The 18634-nt window shown below is 63.0% G+C and overlaps 3 non-coding genes across 3 annotated transcripts; all 3 read right to left on the reverse strand.

Annotated features, from left to right (window-relative positions):
* Positions 1 to 316: 316 nt before the first annotated feature.
* On the reverse strand, positions 317 to 435 carry LOC131867671 (5S ribosomal RNA). Its single transcript, XR_009366222.1, has one exon. It is a non-coding gene; the product is annotated as a 5S ribosomal RNA (ribosomal RNA).
* Positions 436 to 8240: 7805 nt separating this feature from the next.
* LOC131867682 (5S ribosomal RNA) lies at positions 8241 to 8359 on the reverse strand. Its single transcript, XR_009366233.1, has one exon. It is a non-coding gene; the product is annotated as a 5S ribosomal RNA (ribosomal RNA).
* A 10156-nt stretch (positions 8360 to 18515) lies between these two features.
* On the reverse strand, positions 18516 to 18634 carry LOC131867693 (5S ribosomal RNA). The gene has a single exon (XR_009366244.1). It is a non-coding gene; the product is annotated as a 5S ribosomal RNA (ribosomal RNA).

Genomic DNA, 18634 nt, shown 5'->3' on the forward strand with positions numbered 1-18634 from the left:
CGGAACCTTAGAGTAAGAAACATCACCGTGCACCTTGGCCAACGTGCGCGACTCGACCGAGCGCGCACTGGCCGAGGTGCACACCGATTTCACCTGGGTGCGCGCGCAGCACCTCGGGCGCACCGGGGTGCGCGCACAACGCCCGGGTTGCACCGTGGCCTGTGTGCTCGGGGCGCCTCGGGTGCGCGCTCGGTGTCGCCCCCGCGCGCGCGGTAGTGCGGGCAGCGCACCCCGGCCCGGCCCGGCCCCGACGAGAACGCAAACGGGCAAAAGGTTTATTCAAATAGCATTGCGACGCCCGGCGAAAAACTAAAAAAGGGTGCAACACCGGGACTTCCCGGGAGGTCACCCATCCCAGTACTACTCCGGCCCAAGCGCGCTTAACTGCGGAGTTCTGATGGGATCCGGTGCACTAACGCTGGTATGATCGCACCCGTTATGAGCTTGTCGCAGTGTGTACTTAGCAAACCGCGACCCACGTGCGAATCCACCCCGGCCACCCACCCCCGTCGAGGTGCACACCCTCCCTCGCGAAGTGCGCCCCGTTCGCCAAGTGTGAGCCCTGCCCGGGTGCGCGCACCTTGCTAGGGCGTCGGGTGTGCACCCGGCCCGGCCTACGTGCGTGCACCTGGAGGGGGCGTCGTGTGCGTGCAGTGTCCCGTCTGCAACGCGGTGCCCACACACCACCTCGGGCGCAACGACCTGCGCTCACATGTGGGCCGAGTGCACCTTGGTGCATGTTCGGGGCGCCTCGGGTGCACGCTCGATCTTGCCCCGGTGCACCAAGGCGCTCGGTTTGCCCCGGGTGCGCACTTGGTGCAAGGTGGGCACCCAAAATAGGGATCAAGCACCAAAACACAAGTTTCGGGATGCAAAATGGGACCCAAGGACCACAAATGCGTTCCAAGACCCATGATGGGTCCACGAGAACAAAAATGTGTTCCGAGACTTAATAAACAAATATTGGGTTTTAGGAGAAGAAACATGCTCTGATGCCCAAAACGAGAATCGACCCCGAAAAGGCCACAGGCCAAAAGTGGGATGCGAGACAAAAAAAAATGGGACCCGAGGACCAAAATTGGGTTCCCAGGTCGAAGACAGGGCAACCGGACAAGAAACGACCTCTAAGGCTCGAAATGAGTCCCGACGACTAAAACTTGACAAGAAGCACCCATCAGGCACCCAACTCGACACCCATGGGATGCCGACCCACCCGGGCTTCCACCTAGCACACCTTGGCACCCACCCACCCTCGCACCCAACCTCGCACCCAACTTAGCACCTTTGAACCCACATTGGCACTCACCCTGACCCTGGCACCTTGGAACCCACATTGGCACTCACCTTGACCCTGGCACCCACCTTTGCACTCACCTTGGGACCCACCCTGGCTCCCACCTCGGCACCCACCCAGACACCCACCTTGGTTCCTTGGCACCCACCTTGGATCCTTGGCACCCACCCCGACACCCACCTTGGCACGCAACTTGGCTACTTGCCACCCACCTTGGCTCCTTGACGCCCACCCCGACAACCACCCCGTGACCTACCCTGGCTAGGGTTGGTGCACACCCACCCTGGTGCCCACCTTGGCACCCACCCTATGACCCACCTTGGCACGCACCTTAGTACCCACCCCGTTACCCACCCTAGGACCCACCCCGTGACCCACCTTGGCCAGGGTGGGTGCCTTGGTGCGCACAACTTGCCTGGGCTGCACACCAGGGCGGGCTCAAGATGGCACCCGCGTTCCGTTTTTTTCACTATCTTTCAAAACGGAAATTTTAAAATCTCATTTTTTTCTTTTTTTTGCCTTTTCTGGAAATTAGTGAAGGCAGCGCATCAAAGGTGCGCAATGCTGGTGCGAACCCGGGAGCGCTCCGATGTGTGCTCCAAGGTGCGGCGTGCACGAAGTCCGAGCCCGGTTTGCCCCGGGTGCGCACCTCGCGTGCACCTTCGCCGGGGTGAGCACCTTGGCTGGGTTGCGCGCCCTGGTGCGTACCAAGGAGCGCTCTGAAGTGTGCTCCAAGGTGCGGCGTGCACGAAGTCGGAGCCCGGTTTGCCCCGGGTGTGCACCTCGGGTGCGCACCTCGCGTGCACCTTCGCTGCGGTGGGCACCTTGGCTGGGTTGCGCGCCTTGGTGGGCACCATGCAGTGCACGAAGTCGGAGCCCGGTTTGCCCCGGGCGCGCACCTCCGCCAGGGTGGGCACCTTGGTGCGCACAACTTGCCTGGGCTGCGCATCAGGAAGGGCTCAAGATGGCACCCGCGTTCCGTTTTTTTCACTATCTTTCAGAACGGAAATTTTAAAATATCGTTTTTTTTTGCCTTTTCTGGAAATTAGTGAAGGCAGCGCATCAAAGGTGCGCAACGCTGGTGCGAACCTGGGAGCGCTCCGATGTGTGCTCCAAGGTGCGGCGTGCACGAAGTCGGAGCCCGGTTTGCCTCGGGTGCGCCCTGGTGGGCACCATGGTGCGCACCAAGGAGCGCTCCGAAGTGTGCTCCAAGGTGCGGCCTGCACGAAGTCGGAGCCCGGTTTGCCCCGGGTGTGCACCTCGGGTGGGCACCTTGGTGCGCATGCCTTGCCTGGGCTGCGCACCAGGGCGGGCTCAAGATGGCACCCGCGTTCCTTTTTTTTCACTATCTTTCAAAACGGAAATTTTAAAATCTCATTTTTTTTTGCCTTTTTCTGGAAATTAGTGAAGGCAGCGCATCAAAGGTGCGCACCTCGCTGCCCACCACGGTGCGCAACGCCGGTGGGCACCCGGGAGTGCTTCGAAGTGTGCTCCAAGGTGCTGCGTGCACGTTGTCGGAGCCCGGTTTGCCCCGGGTGCGCACCTCGCGTGCACCTTCGTCGGGGTGGGCACCTTGGCTTGGTTTGCCCCGGCTGCGCTCCGAAGCGGGGTTATTGGAGCGCCGCCTCTTTTTTTGTCGGAGCGTTTGGTGGGGTTTCTCGCATTGGCTCTTCCGAGGCCCGGTTGCCACCCTGGCGCGCACGAAGTCGGAAGTAGGGTTAATTGCCCGGGTGCGCACCTTTGCCAGGGTGGCACCTTACCTGGGCTGCGCACCAGGGCGGGCTCAAGATGGCACGCGCGTTCCGTTTTTTTCACTATCTTTCAAAACGGAAATTTTAAAATCTCCTTTTTTTTTTGCCTTTTCTGGAAATTAGTGAAGGCAGCGCATCAAAGGTGCGCACCTCGCTGCCCACCTTGGTGTGCTCTGAGGTGCGCACCCGGGAGCGCTACGAAGTGTGCTCCAAGGTGCGGCGTGCACGTTGTCGGAGCCCGGTTTGCCCCGGGTGCGCACCTCGCCTGCACCTTGGCCGGGGTGGGCACCTTGGCTGGGTTTGCCCAGGGTGCGCTCCGAAGCGGGGTTACTGGAGCGCCCCCTCTTTTTTTGTCAGAGAGTTTGGTGGGGTTTCTCGCATTGGCTCTTCCCAGGCCCGGTTGTTGGGTGCGCTCCCACCCTGGCGCGCGCGAAGTTGGAAGTTGGGTTAATTGCCCGGGCGCGCACCTTCGCCAGGGTGGGCACCTTGGTGCGCAAACCTTGGCTGGGCTGCGCACCAGGGCGGGCTCAAGATGGCACCAGCATTCCCTTTTTCTCACTATCTTTCAAAACGGAAATTTTAAAATCTCGTTTTTTTTTTGCCTTTTATGGAAATTAGTGAAGGCATCGCATCAAAGGTGCGCACCTCGCTGCCCACCTTGGTGTGCTCCGAGGTGCCCACCACGGTGCGCAACGCCGGTGCGAACCCGGGAGCGCCCCGATGTGTGCTCCAAGGTGCGGCGTGCACGAAGTCGGACCCCGGTTTGCCCCGGGTGCGCACCTCGCGTGCACCTTGGTGCGCACACCTTGGCTGGGTTGCGCGGCCTGGTGGGCACCATGGTGCGCACCAAGGAGCGCTCCGAAGTGTGCTCCAAGGTGCGGCGTGCACGAAGTCGGAGCCCGGTTTGCCCCGGGTGCGCACCTTCGCCGCGGTGGGCACCATGGCGTGCACGAAGTCGGAGCCCGGTTTGCCCCGGGTGCGCACCTCGCGTGCACCTTCGCCGGGGTGGGCACCTCGGCTGGGTTGCGCGCCCTGGTGCGCACCAAGGAGCGCTCTGAAGTGTGCTCCAAGGTGCGGCGTGCACGAAGTCGGAGCCCGGTTTGCCCCGGGTGTGCACCTCGCGTGCACCTTCGCTGCGGTGGGCACCTTGGCTGGGTTGCGCGCCTTGGTGGGCACCATGCAGTGCACGAAGTCGGAGCCCGGTTTGCCCCGGGCGCGCACCTCCGCCAGGGTGGGCACCTTGGTGCGCACAACTTGCCTGGGCTGCGCACCAGGAAGGGCTCAAGATGGCACCCGCGTTCCGTTTTTTTCACTATCTTTCAGAACGGAAATTTTAAAATATCGTTTTTTTTTGCCTTTTCTGGAAATTAGTGAAGGCAGCGCATCAAAGGTGCGCAACGCTGGTGCGAACCTGGGAGCGCTCCGATGTGTGCTCCAAGGTGCGGCGTGCACGAAGTCGGACCCCGGTTTGCCCCGGGTGCGCACCTCGCGTGCACCTTGGTGCGCACACCTTGGCTGGGTTGCGCGCCCTGGTGGGCACCATGGTGCGCACCAAGGAGCGCTCCGAAGTGTGCTCCAAGGTGCGGCGTGCACGAAGTCGGAGCCCGGTTTGCCCCGGGTGCGCACCTCGCGTGCACCTTCGCCGCGGTGGGCACCATGGCGTGCACGAAGTCGGAGCCCGGTTTGCCCCGGGTGCGCACCTCGCGTGCACCTTCGCCGGGGTGGGCACCTTGGTGTGCAGACCTTGGCTGGGTTGCGCGCCCTGGTGGGCACCATGGTGCGCACCAAGGAGCGCTCCGAAGTGTGCTCCAAGGTGCGGCCTGCACGAAGTCGGAGCCCGGTTTGCCCCGGGTGTGCACCTCGGGTGGGCACCTTGGTGCGCATGCCTTGCCTGGGCTGCGCACCAGGGCGGGCTCAAGATGGCACCCGCGTTCCTTTTTTTTCACTATCTTTCAAAACGGAAATTTTAAAATCTCATTTTTTTTTGCCTTTTTCTGGAAATTAGTGAAGGCAGCGCATCAAAGGTGCGCACCTCGCTGCCCACCACGGTGCGCAACGCCGGTGGGCACCCGGGAGTGCTTCGAAGTGTGCTCCAAGGTGCTGCGTGCACGTTGTCGGAGCCCGGTTTGCCCCGGGTGCGCACCTCGCGTGCACCTTCGTCGGGGTGGGCACCTTGGCTGGGTTTGCCCCGGCTGCGCTCCGAAGCGGGGTTATTGGAGCGCCGCCTCTTTTTTTGTCGGAGCGTTTGGTGGGGTTTCTCGCATTGGCTCTTCCGAGGCCCGGTTGCCACCCTGGCGCGCACGAAGTCGGAAGTAGGGTTAATTGCCCGGGTGCGCACCTTTGCCAGGGTGGGCACCTTACCTGGGCTGCGCACCAGGGCGGGCTCAAGATGGCACGCGCGTTCCGTTTTTTTCACTATCTTTCAAAACGGAAATTTTAAAATCTCCTTTTTTTTTTGCCTTTTCTGGAAATTAGTGAAGGCAGCGCATCAAAGGTGCGCACCTCGCTGCCCACCTTGGTGTGCTCTGAGGTGCGCACCCGGGAGCGCTACGAAGTGTGCTCCAAGGTGCGGCGTGCACGTTGTCGGAGCCCGGTTTGCCCCGGGTGCGCACCTCGCCTGCACCTTGGCCGGGGTGGGCACCTTGGCTGGGTTTGCCCAGGGTGCGCTCCGAAGCGGGGTTACTGGAGCGCCCCCTCTTTTTTTGTCAGAGCGTTTGGTGGGGTTTCTCGCATTGGCTCTTCCCAGGCCCGGTTGTTGGGTGCGCTCCCACCCTGGCGCGCGCGAAGTTGGAAGTTGGGTTAATTGCCCGGGCGCGCACCTTCGCCAGGGTGGGCACCTTGGTGCGCACACCTTGGCTGGGCTGCGCACCAGGGCGGGCTCAAGATGGCACCAGCATTCCCTTTTTCTCACTATCTTTCAAAACGGAAATTTTAAAATCTCGTTTTTTTTTTGCCTTTTATGGAAATTAGTGAAGGCATCGCATCAAAGGTGCGCACCTCGCTGCCCACCTTGGTGTGCTCCGAGGTGCCCACCACGGTGCGCAACGCCGGTGCGAACCCGGGAGCGCCCCGATGTGTGCTCCAAGGTGCGGCGTGCACGAAGTCGGACCCCGGTTTGCCCCGGGTGCGCACCTCGCGTGCACCTTGGTGCGCACACCTTGGCTGGGTTGCGCGGCCTGGTGGGCACCATGGTGCGCACCAAGGAGCGCTCCGAAGTGTGCTCCAAGGTGCGGCGTGCACGAAGTCGGAGCCCGGTTTGCCCCGGGTACGCACCTCGCGTGCACCTTCGCCGGGGTGGGCACCTCGGCTGGGTTGCGCGCCCTGGTGCGCACCAAGGAGCGCTCCGAAGTGTGCTCCAAGGTGCGGCGTGCACGAAGTCGGAGCCCGGTTTGCCCCGGGTGCGCACCTTCGCCGCGGTGCGCACCATGGCGTGCACGAAGTCGGAGCCCGGTTTGCCCCGGGTGCGCACCTCGCGTGCACCTTCGGCGGGGTTGCGCGCCCTGGTGGGCACCATGGTGCGCACCAAGGAGCGCTCCGAAGTGTGCTCCAAGGTGCGGCGTGCACGAAGTCGGAGCCCGGTTTGCCCCGGGTGCGCACCTCGCGTGCACCTTCGGCGGGGTTGCGCGCCCTGGTGGGCACCATGGTGCGCACCAAGGAGCGCTCCGAAGTGTGCTCCAAGGTGCGGCGTGCACGAAGTCGGAGCCCGGTTTGCCCCGGGTGCGCACCTCGCGTGCACCTTCGCCGCGGTGGGCACCATGGCGTGCACGAAGTCGGAGCCCGGTTTGCCCCGGGTGCGCACCTCGCGTGCACCTTCGCCGGGGTGGGCACCTCGGCTGGGTTGCGCGCCCTGGTGCGCACCAAGGAGCGCTCCGAAGTGTGCTCCAAGGTGCGGCGTGCACGAAGTCGGAGCCCGGTTTGCCCCGGGTGCGCACCTCGCGTGCACCTTCGCCAGGGTGGGCACCTCGGTGCGCACACCTTCTCAATGTTTTCTTGCCTTTTCTGGAAATTGGTGAAGGCAGCGCATCAAAGGTGCGCACCTCGGTGTGCTCCGAGGTGCGAACCCGAGAGCGCTCCGAGGTGCCCACGAAGTCGAAAGTCGGGTTAATTGCATTGTTTTCCCCGGGTGCGCTCCGAGGTGCGCAACATCGGCGCGCACCAAGGAGGGCTCCGAAGTGTGCTCCAAGGTGCGCACGATGGCGTGCACCTCTGGTGCGCACGATTCGGAGCTCGGTTTGACCGGGGTGCGCACACCTTGGCTGGGTTGCGCACCTTTTGTGCGCTCCAAGGTGCGCACGAAGTCGGAGCTCGGTTTGCCCCGGGTGCGCACCTTCGCCAGGGTGCGCACCTTGATGCGCACGCCTTGGCTGGGCTGCGCACCTTGGTGGGCGCCATGGTGCGCACCTTTCGTGCGCTCCAAGGTGCGCACGAAGTCGGAGCTCGGTTTGCCCCGGGTGCGCACCTTGGTGGGCGCCATGGTGCACTCCGAGGTGCCCAAGATTGGTGCGCACCAAGGAGCGCTCCGAAGTGCGCTCCAAGGTGCGCGCGAAGTCGAAAGTTGGGTTAATTGTCCGGTTTGCCTCGGGTGCGCACCTTGCGTGCACCTTCGCCAGGGTGGGCGCCTTGGTGCGCACACCTTGGCTGGGCTGCGCACACCTTGGCACCCGCGTTTCCTTCATTTTAAATTTTTTTTTTTTACAATCTCTCAAGTGGGAAATTCTATAATCTCAACTTTTTTTGCCTTTTCAGGAAACTTTTGAATGGAGCGCATCATTGGTGCGCTCCGAAGTGTGCTCCAAAGCTCTCTCCAGCTGCGTGCACCTGCCCCGGCCGCGCACCCGGCCCCGCCCAGCTTCGCTCACCTGTCCCGGGCGTCTGGTGCGGAACCTTAGAGTAAGAAACATCACCGTGCACCTTGGCCAACGTGCGCGACTCGACCGAGCGCGCACTGGCCGAGGTGCACACCGATTTCACCTGGGTGCGCGCGCAGCACCTCGGGCGCACCGGGGTGCGCGCACAACGCCCGGGTTGCACCGTGGCCTGTGTGCTCGGGGCGCCTCGGGTGCGCGCTCGGTGTCGCCCCCCGCGCGCGCGGTAGTGCGGGCAGCGCACCCCGGCCCGGCCCGGCCCCGACGAGAACGCAAACGGGCAAAAGGTTTATTCAAATAGCATTGCGACGCCCGGCGAAAAACTAAAAAAGGGTGCAACACCGGGACTTCCCGGGAGGTCACCCATCCCAGTACTACTCCGGCCCAAGCGCGCTTAACTGCGGAGTTCTGATGGGATCCGGTGCACTAACGCTGGTATGATCGCACCCGTTATGAGCTTGTCGCAGTGTGTACTTAGCAAACCGCGACCCACGTGCGAATCCACCCCGGCCACCCACCCCCGTCGAGGTGCACACCCTCCCTCGCGAAGTGCGCCCCGTTCGCCAAGTGTGAGCCCTGCCCGGGTGCGCGCACCTTGCTAGGGCGTCGGGTGTGCACCCGGCCCGGCCTACGTGCGTGCACCTGGAGGGGGCGTCGTGTGCGTGCAGTGTCCCGTCTGCAACGCGGTGCCCACACACCACCTCGGGCGCAACGACCTGCGCTCACATGTGGGCCGAGTGCACCTTGGTGCATGTTCGGGGCGCCTCGGGTGCACGCTCGATCTTGCCCCGGTGCACCAAGGCGCTCGGTTTGCCCCGGGTGCGCACTTGGTGCAAGGTGGGCACCCAAAATAGGGATCAAGCACCAAAACACAAGTTTCGGGATGCAAAATGGGACCCAAGGACCACAAATGCGTTCCAAGACCCATGATGGGTCCACGAGAACAAAAATGTGTTCCGAGACTTAATAAACAAATATTGGGTTTTAGGAGAAGAAACATGCTCTGATGCCCAAAACGAGAATCGACCCCGAAAAGGCCACAGGCCAAAAGTGGGATGCGAGACAAAAAAAAATGGGACCCGAGGACCAAAATTGGGTTCCCAGGTCGAAGACAGGGCAACCGGACAAGAAACGACCTCTAAGGCTCGAAATGAGTCCCGACGACTAAAACTTGACAAGAAGCACCCATCAGGCACCCAACTCGACACCCATGGGATGCCGACCCACCCGGGCTTCCACCTAGCACACCTTGGCACCCACCCACCCTCGCACCCAACCTCGCACCCAACTTAGCACCTTTGAACCCACATTGGCACTCACCCTGACCCTGGCACCTTGGAACCCACATTGGCACTCACCTTGACCCTGGCACCCACCTTTGCACTCACCTTGGGACCCACCCTGGCTCCCACCTCGGCACCCACCCAGACACCCACCTTGGTTCCTTGGCACCCACCTTGGATCCTTGGCACCCACCCCGACACCCACCTTGGCACGCAACTTGGCTACTTGCCACCCACCTTGGCTCCTTGACGCCCACCCCGACAACCACCCCGTGACCTACCCTGGCTAGGGTTGGTGCACACCCACCCTGGTGCCCACCTTGGCACCCACCCTATGACCCACCTTGGCACGCACCTTAGTACCCACCCCGTTACCCACCCTAGGACCCACCCCGTGACCCACCTTGGCCAGGGTGGGTGCCTTGGTGCGCACAACTTGCCTGGGCTGCACACCAGGGCGGGCTCAAGATGGCACCCGCGTTCCGTTTTTTTCACTATCTTTCAAAACGGAAATTTTAAAATCTCATTTTTTTCTTTTTTTTGCCTTTTCTGGAAATTAGTGAAGGCAGCGCATCAAAGGTGCGCAATGCTGGTGCGAACCCGGGAGCGCTCCGATGTGTGCTCCAAGGTGCGGCGTGCACGAAGTCCGAGCCCGGTTTGCCCCGGGTGCGCACCTCGCGTGCACCTTCGCCGGGGTGAGCACCTTGGCTGGGTTGCGCGCCCTGGTGCGTACCAAGGAGCGCTCTGAAGTGTGCTCCAAGGTGCGGCGTGCACGAAGTCGGAGCCCGGTTTGCCCCGGGTGTGCACCTCGGGTGCGCACCTCGCGTGCACCTTCGCTGCGGTGGGCACCTTGGCTGGGTTGCGCGCCTTGGTGGGCACCATGCAGTGCACGAAGTCGGAGCCCGGTTTGCCCCGGGCGCGCACCTCCGCCAGGGTGGGCACCTTGGTGCGCACAACTTGCCTGGGCTGCGCATCAGGAAGGGCTCAAGATGGCACCCGCGTTCCGTTTTTTTCACTATCTTTCAGAACGGAAATTTTAAAATATCGTTTTTTTTTGCCTTTTCTGGAAATTAGTGAAGGCAGCGCATCAAAGGTGCGCAACGCTGGTGCGAACCTGGGAGCGCTCCGATGTGTGCTCCAAGGTGCGGCGTGCACGAAGTCGGACCCCGGTTTGCCTCGGGTGCGCCCTGGTGGGCACCATGGTGCGCACCAAGGAGCGCTCCGAAGTGTGCTCCAAGGTGCGGCCTGCACGAAGTCGGAGCCCGGTTTGCCCCGGGTGTGCACCTCGGGTGGGCACCTTGGTGCGCATGCCTTGCCTGGGCTGCGCACCAGGGCGGGCTCAAGATGGCACCCGCGTTCCTTTTTTTTCACTATCTTTCAAAACGAAAATTTTAAAATCTCATTTTTTTTTGCCTTTTTCTGGAAATTAGTGAAGGCAGCGCATCAAAGGTGCGCACCTCGCTGCCCACCACGGTGCGCAACGCCGGTGGGCACCCGGGAGTGCTTCGAAGTGTGCTCCAAGGTGCTGCGTGCACGTTGTCGGAGCCCGGTTTGCCCCGGGTGCGCACCTCGCGTGCACCTTCGTCGGGGTGGGCACCTTGGCTTGGTTTGCCCCGGCTGCGCTCCGAAGCGGGGTTATTGGAGCGCCGCCTCTTTTTTTGTCGGAGCGTTTGGTGGGGTTTCTCGCATTGGCTCTTCCGAGGCCCGGTTGCCACCCTGGCGCGCACGAAGTCGGAAGTAGGGTTAATTGCCCGGGTGCGCACCTTTGCCAGGGTGGCACCTTACCTGGGCTGCGCACCAGGGCGGGCTCAAGATGGCACGCGCGTTCCGTTTTTTTCACTATCTTTCAAAACGGAAATTTTAAAATCTCCTTTTTTTTTTGCCTTTTCTGGAAATTAGTGAAGGCAGCGCATCAAAGGTGCGCACCTCGCTGCCCACCTTGGTGTGCTCTGAGGTGCGCACCCGGGAGCGCTACGAAGTGTGCTCCAAGGTGCGGCGTGCACGTTGTCGGAGCCCGGTTTGCCCCGGGTGCGCACCTCGCCTGCACCTTGGCCGGGGTGGGCACCTTGGCTGGGTTTGCCCAGGGTGCGCTCCGAAGCGGGGTTACTGGAGCGCCCCCTCTTTTTTTGTCAGAGAGTTTGGTGGGGTTTCTCGCATTGGCTCTTCCCAGGCCCGGTTGTTGGGTGCGCTCCCACCCTGGCGCGCGCGAAGTTGGAAGTTGGGTTAATTGCCCGGGCGCGCACCTTCGCCAGGGTGGGCACCTTGGTGCGCAAACCTTGGCTGGGCTGCGCACCAGGGCGGGCTCAAGATGGCACCAGCATTCCCTTTTTCTCACTATCTTTCAAAACGGAAATTTTAAAATCTCGTTTTTTTTTTGCCTTTTATGGAAATTAGTGAAGGCATCGCATCAAAGGTGCGCACCTCGCTGCCCACCTTGGTGTGCTCCGAGGTGCCCACCACGGTGCGCAACGCCGGTGCGAACCCGGGAGCGCCCCGATGTGTGCTCCAAGGTGCGGCGTGCACGAAGTCGGACCCCGGTTTGCCCCGGGTGCGCACCTCGCGTGCACCTTGGTGCGCACACCTTGGCTGGGTTGCGCGGCCTGGTGGGCACCATGGTGCGCACCAAGGAGCGCTCCGAAGTGTGCTCCAAGGTGCGGCGTGCACGAAGTCGGAGCCCGGTTTGCCCCGGGTGCGCACCTTCGCCGCGGTGGGCACCATGGCGTGCACGAAGTCGGAGCCCGGTTTGCCCCGGGTGCGCACCTCGCGTGCACCTTCGCCGGGGTGGGCACCTCGGCTGGGTTGCGCGCCCTGGTGCGCACCAAGGAGCGCTCTGAAGTGTGCTCCAAGGTGCGGCGTGCACGAAGTCGGAGCCCGGTTTGCCCCGGGTGTGCACCTCGCGTGCACCTTCGCTGCGGTGGGCACCTTGGCTGGGTTGCGCGCCTTGGTGGGCACCATGCAGTGCACGAAGTCGGAGCCCGGTTTGCCCCGGGCGCGCACCTCCGCCAGGGTGGGCACCTTGGTGCGCACAACTTGCCTGGGCTGCGCACCAGGAAGGGCTCAAGATGGCACCCGCGTTCCGTTTTTTTCACTATCTTTCAGAACGGAAATTTTAAAATATCGTTTTTTTTTGCCTTTTCTGGAAATTAGTGAAGGCAGCGCATCAAAGGTGCGCAACGCTGGTGCGAACCTGGGAGCGCTCCGATGTGTGCTCCAAGGTGCGGCGTGCACGAAGTCGGACCCCGGTTTGCCCCGGGTGCGCACCTCGCGTGCACCTTGGTGCGCACACCTTGGCTGGGTTGCGCGCCCTGGTGGGCACCATGGTGCGCACCAAGGAGCGCTCCGAAGTGTGCTCCAAGGTGCGGCGTGCACGAAGTCGGAGCCCGGTTTGCCCCGGGTGCGCACCTCGCGTGCACCTTCGCCGCGGTGGGCACCATGGCGTGCACGAAGTCGGAGCCCGGTTTGCCCCGGGTGCGCACCTCGCGTGCACCTTCGCCGGGGTGGGCACCTTGGTGTGCAGACCTTGGCTGGGTTGCGCGCCCTGGTGGGCACCATGGTGCGCACCAAGGAGCGCTCCGAAGTGTGCTCCAAGGTGCGGCCTGCACGAAGTCGGAGCCCGGTTTGCCCCGGGTGTGCACCTCGGGTGGGCACCTTGGTGCGCATGCCTTGCCTGGGCTGCGCACCAGGGCGGGCTCAAGATGGCACCCGCGTTCCTTTTTTTTCACTATCTTTCAAAACGGAAATTTTAAAATCTCATTTTTTTTTGCCTTTTTCTGGAAATTAGTGAAGGCAGCGCATCAAAGGTGCGCACCTCGCTGCCCACCACGGTGCGCAACGCCGGTGGGCACCCGGGAGTGCTTCGAAGTGTGCTCCAAGGTGCTGCGTGCACGTTGTCGGAGCCCGGTTTGCCCCGGGTGCGCACCTCGCGTGCACCTTCGTCGGGGTGGGCACCTTGGCTGGGTTTGCCCCGGCTGCGCTCCGAAGCGGGGTTATTGGAGCGCCGCCTCTTTTTTTGTCGGAGCGTTTGGTGGGGTTTCTCGCATTGGCTCTTCCGAGGCCCGGTTGCCACCCTGGCGCGCACGAAGTCGGAAGTAGGGTTAATTGCCCGGGTGCGCACCTTTGCCAGGGTGGGCACCTTACCTGGGCTGCGCACCAGGGCGGGCTCAAGATGGCACGCGCGTTCCGTTTTTTTCACTATCTTTCAAAACGGAAATTTTAAAATCTCCTTTTTTTTTTGCCTTTTCTGGAAATTAGTGAAGGCAGCGCATCAAAGGTGCGCACCTCGCTGCCCACCTTGGTGTGCTCTGAGGTGCGCACCCGGGAGCGCTACGAAGTGTGCTCCAAGGTGCGGCGTGCACGTTGTCGGAGCCCGGTTTGCCCCGGGTGCGCACCTCGCCTGCACCTTGGCCGGGGTGGGCACCTTGGCTGGGTTTGCCCAGGGTGCGCTCCGAAGCGGGGTTACTGGAGCGCCCCCTCTTTTTTTGTCAGAGCGTTTGGTGGGGTTTCTCGCATTGGCTCTTCCCAGGCCCGGTTGTTGGGTGCGCTCCCACCCTGGCGCGCGCGAAGTTGGAAGTTGGGTTAATTGCCCGGGCGCGCACCTTCGCCAGGGTGGGCACCTTGGTGCGCACACCTTGGCTGGGCTGCGCACCAGGGCGGGCTCAAGATGGCACCAGCATTCCCTTTTTCTCACTATCTTTCAAAACGGAAATTTTAAAATCTCGTTTTTTTTTTGCCTTTTATGGAAATTAGTGAAGGCATCGCATCAAAGGTGCGCACCTCGCTGCCCACCTTGGTGTGCTCCGAGGTGCCCACCACGGTGCGCAACGCCGGTGCGAACCCGGGAGCGCCCCGATGTGTGCTCCAAGGTGCGGCGTGCACGAAGTCGGACCCCGGTTTGCCCCGGGTGCGCACCTCGCGTGCACCTTGGTGCGCACACCTTGGCTGGGTTGCGCGGCCTGGTGGGCACCATGGTGCGCACCAAGGAGCGCTCCGAAGTGTGCTCCAAGGTGCGGCGTGCACGAAGTCGGAGCCCGGTTTGCCCCGGGTACGCACCTTCGCCGCGGTGGGCACCATGGCGTGCACGAAGTCGGAGCCCGGTTTGCCCCGGGTGCGCACCTCGCGTGCACCTTCGCCGGGGTGGGCACCTCGGCTGGGTTGCGCGCCCTGGTGCGCACCAAGGAGCGCTCTGAAGTGTGCTCCAAGGTGCGGCGTGCACGAAGTCGGAGCCCGGTTTGCCCCGGGTGTGCACCTCGCGTGCACCTTCGCTGCGGTGGGCACCTTGGCTGGGTTGCGCGCCTTGGTGGGCACCATGCAGTGCACGAAGTCGGAGCCCGGTTTGCCCCGGGCGCGCTCCTCCGCCAGGGTGGGCACCTTGGTGCGCACAACTTGCCTGGGCTGCGCACCAGGAAGGGCTCAAGATGGCACCCGCGTTCCGTTTTTTTCACTATCTTTCAGAACGGAAATTTTAAAATATCGTTTTTTTTTGCCTTTTCTGGAAATTAGTGAAGGCAGCGCATCAAAGGTGCGCAACGCTGGTGCGAACCTGGGAGCGCTCCGATGTGTGCTCCAAGGTGCGGCGTGCACGAAGTCGGACCCCGGTTTGCCCCGGGTGCGCACCTCGCGTGCACCTTGGTGCGCACACCTTGGCTGGGTTGCGCGCCCTGGTGGGCACCATGGTGCGCACCAAGGAGCGCTCCGAAGTGTGCTCCAAGGTGCGGCGTGCACGAAGTCGGAGCCCGGTTTGCCCCGGGTGCGCACCTCGCGTGCACCTTCGCCGCGGTGGGCACCATGGCGTGCACGAAGTCGGAGCCCGGTTTGCCCCGGGTGCGCACCTCGCGTGCACCTTCGCCGGGGTGGGCACCTTTGTGTGCAGACCTTGGCTGGGTTGCGCGCCCTGGTGGGCACCATGGTGCGCACCAAGGAGCGCTCCGAAGTGTGCTCCAAGGTGCGGCCTGCACGAAGTCGGAGCCCGGTTTGCCCCGGGTGTGCACCTCGGGTGGGCACCTTGGTGCGCATGCCTTGCCTGGGCTGCGCACCAGGGCGGGCTCAAGATGGCACCCGCGTTCCTTTTTTTTCACTATCTTTCAAAACGGAAATTTTAAAATCTCATTTTTTTTTGCCTTTTTCTGGAAATTAGTGAAGGCAGCGCATCAAAGGTGCGCACCTCGCTGCCCACCACGGTGCGCAACGCCGGTGGGCACCCGGGAGTGCTTCGAAGTGTGCTCCAAGGTGCTGCGTGCACGTTGTCGGAGCCCGGTTTGCCCCGGGCGCGCACCTCGCGTGCACCTTCGTCGGGGTGGGCACCTTGGCTGGGTTTGCCCCGGCTGCGCTCCGAAGCGGGGTTATTGGAGCGCCGCCTCTTTTTTTGTCGGAGCGTTTGGTGGGGTTTCTCGCATTGGCTCTTCCGAGGCCCGGTTGCCACCCTGGCGCGCACGAAGTCGGAAGTAGGGTTAATTGCCCGGGTGCGCACCTTTGCCAGGGTGGGCACCTTACCTGGGCTGCGCACCAGGGCGGGCTCAAGATGGCACGCGCGTTCCGTTTTTTTCACTATCTTTCAAAACGGAAATTTTAAAATCTCCTTTTTTTTTTGCCTTTTCTGGAAATTAGTGAAGGCAGCGCATCAAAGGTGCGCACCTCGCTGCCCACCTTGGTGTGCTCTGAGGTGCGCACCCGGGAGCGCTACGAAGTGTGCTCCAAGGTGCGGCGTGCACGTTGTCGGAGCCCGGTTTGCCCCGGGTGCGCACCTCGCCTGCACCTTGGCCGGGGTGGGCACCTTGGCTGGGTTTGCCCAGGGTGCGCTCCGAAGCGGGGTTACTGGAGCGCCCCCTCTTTTTTTGTCAGAGCGTTTGGTGGGGTTTCTCGCATTGGCTCTTCCCAGGCCCGGTTGTTGGGTGCGCTCCCACCCTGGCGCGCGCGAAGTTGGAAGTTGGGTTAATTGCCCGGGCGCGCACCTTCGCCAGGGTGGGCACCTTGGTGCGCACACCTTGGCTGGGCTGCGCACCAGGGCGGGCTCAAGATGGCACCAGCATTCCCTTTTTCTCACTATCTTTCAAAACGGAAATTTTAAAATCTCGTTTTTTTTTTGCCTTTTATGGAAATTAGTGAAGGCATCGCATCAAAGGTGCGCACCTCGCTGCCCACCTTGGTGTGCTCCGAGGTGCCCACCACGGTGCGCAACGCCGGTGCGAACCCGGGAGCGCCCCGATGTGTGCTCCAAGGTGCGGCGTGCACGAAGTCGGACCCCGGTTTGCCCCGGGTGCGCACCTCGCGTGCACCTTGGTGCGCACACCTTGGCTGGGTTGCGCGGCCTGGTGGGCACCATGGTGCGCACCAAGGAGCGCTCCGAAGTGTGCTCCAAGGTGCGGCGTGCACGAAGTCGGAGCCCGGTTTGCCCCGGGTACGCACCTCGCGTGCACCTTCGCCGGGGTGGGCACCTCGGCTGGGTTGCGCGCCCTGGTGCGCACCAAGGAGCGCTCCGAAGTGTGCTCCAAGGTGCGGCGTGCACGAAGTCGGAGCCCGGTTTGCCCCGGGTGCGCACCTTCGCCGCGGTGCGCACCATGGCGTGCACGAAGTCGGAGCCCGGTTTGCCCCGGGTGCGCACCTCGCGTGCACCTTCGGCGGGGTTGCGCGCCCTGGTGGGCACCATGGTGCGCACCAAGGAGCGCTCCGAAGTGTGCTCCAAGGTGCGGCGTGCACGAAGTCGGAGCCCGGTTTGCCCCGGGTGCGCACCTCGCGTGCACCTTCGGCGGGGTTGCGCGCCCTGGTGGGCACCATGGTGCGCACCAAGGAGCGCTCCGAAGTGTGCTCCAAGGTGCGGCGTGCACGAAGTCGGAGCCCGGTTTGCCCCGGGTGCGCACCTCGCGTGCACCTTCGCCGCGGTGGGCACCATGGCGTGCACGAAGTCGGAGCCCGGTTTGCCCCGGGTGCGCACCTCGCGTGCACCTTCGCCGGGGTGGGCACCTCGGCTGGGTTGCGCGCCCTGGTGCGCACCAAGGAGCGCTCCGAAGTGTGCTCCAAGGTGCGGCGTGCACGAAGTCGGAGCCCGGTTTGCCCCGGGTGCGCACCTCGCGTGCACCTTCGCCAGGGTGGGCACCTCGGTGCGCACACCTTCTCAATGTTTTCTTGCCTTTTCTGGAAATTGGTGAAGGCAGCGCATCAAAGGTGCGCACCTCGGTGTGCTCCGAGGTGCGAACCCGAGAGCGCTCCGAGGTGCCCACGAAGTCGAAAGTCGGGTTAATTGCATTGTTTTCCCCGGGTGCGCTCCGAGGTGCGCAACATCGGCGCGCACCAAGGAGGGCTCCGAAGTGTGCTCCAAGGTGCGCACGATGGCGTGCACCTCTGGTGCGCACGATTCGGAGCTCGGTTTGACCGGGGTGCGCACACCTTGGCTGGGTTGCGCACCTTTTGTGCGCTCCAAGGTGCGCACGAAGTCGGAGCTCGGTTTGCCCCGGGTGCGCACCTTCGCCAGGGTGCGCACCTTGATGCGCACGCCTTGGCTGGGCTGCGCACCTTGGTGGGCGCCATGGTGCGCACCTTTCGTGCGCTCCAAGGTGCGCACGAAGTCGGAGCTCGGTTTGCCCCGGGTGCGCACCTTGGTGGGCGCCATGGTGCACTCCGAGGTGCCCAAGATTGGTGCGCACCAAGGAGCGCTCCGAAGTGCGCTCCAAGGTGCGCGCGAAGTCGAAAGTTGGGTTAATTGTCCGGTTTGCCTCGGGTGCGCACCTTGCGTGCACCTTCGCCAGGGTGGGCGCCTTGGTGCGCACACCTTGGCTGGGCTGCGCACACCTTGGCACCCGCGTTTCCTTCATTTTAAATTTTTTTTTTTTACAATCTCTCAAGTGGGAAATTCTATAATCTCAACTTTTTTTGCCTTTTCAGGAAACTTTTGAATGGAGCGCATCATTGGTGCGCTCCGAAGTGTGCTCCAAAGCTCTCTCCAGCTGCGTGCACCTGCCCCGGCCGCGCACCCGGCCCCGCCCAGCTTCGCTCACCTGTCCCGGGCGTCTGGTGCGGAACCTTAGAGTAAGAAACATCACCGTGCACCTTGGCCAACGTGCGCGACTCGACCGAGCGCGCACTGGCCGAGGTGCACACCGATTTCACCTGGGTGCGCGCGCAGCACCTCGGGCGCACCGGGGTGCGCGCACAACGCCCGGGTTGCACCGTGGCCTGTGTGCTCGGGGCGCCTCGGGTGCGCGCTCGGTGTCGCCCCCGCGCGCGCGGTAGTGCGGGCAGCGCACCCCGGCCCGGCCCGGCCCCGACGAGAACGCAAACGGGCAAAAGGTTTATTCAAATAGCATTGCGACGCCCGGCGAAAAACTAAAAAAGGGTGCAACACCGGGACTTCCCGGGAGGTCACCCATCCCAGTACTACTCCGGCCCAAGCGCGCTTAACTGCGGAGTTCTGATGGGATCCGGTGCACTAACGCTGGTATGATCGCACCC

Source organism: Cryptomeria japonica, unplaced genomic scaffold (assembly GCF_030272615.1).
Source record: "Cryptomeria japonica unplaced genomic scaffold, Sugi_1.0 HiC_scaffold_177, whole genome shotgun sequence".
In the NCBI taxonomy this organism is placed as follows: Eukaryota; Viridiplantae; Streptophyta; class Pinopsida; order Cupressales; family Cupressaceae; genus Cryptomeria; species Cryptomeria japonica.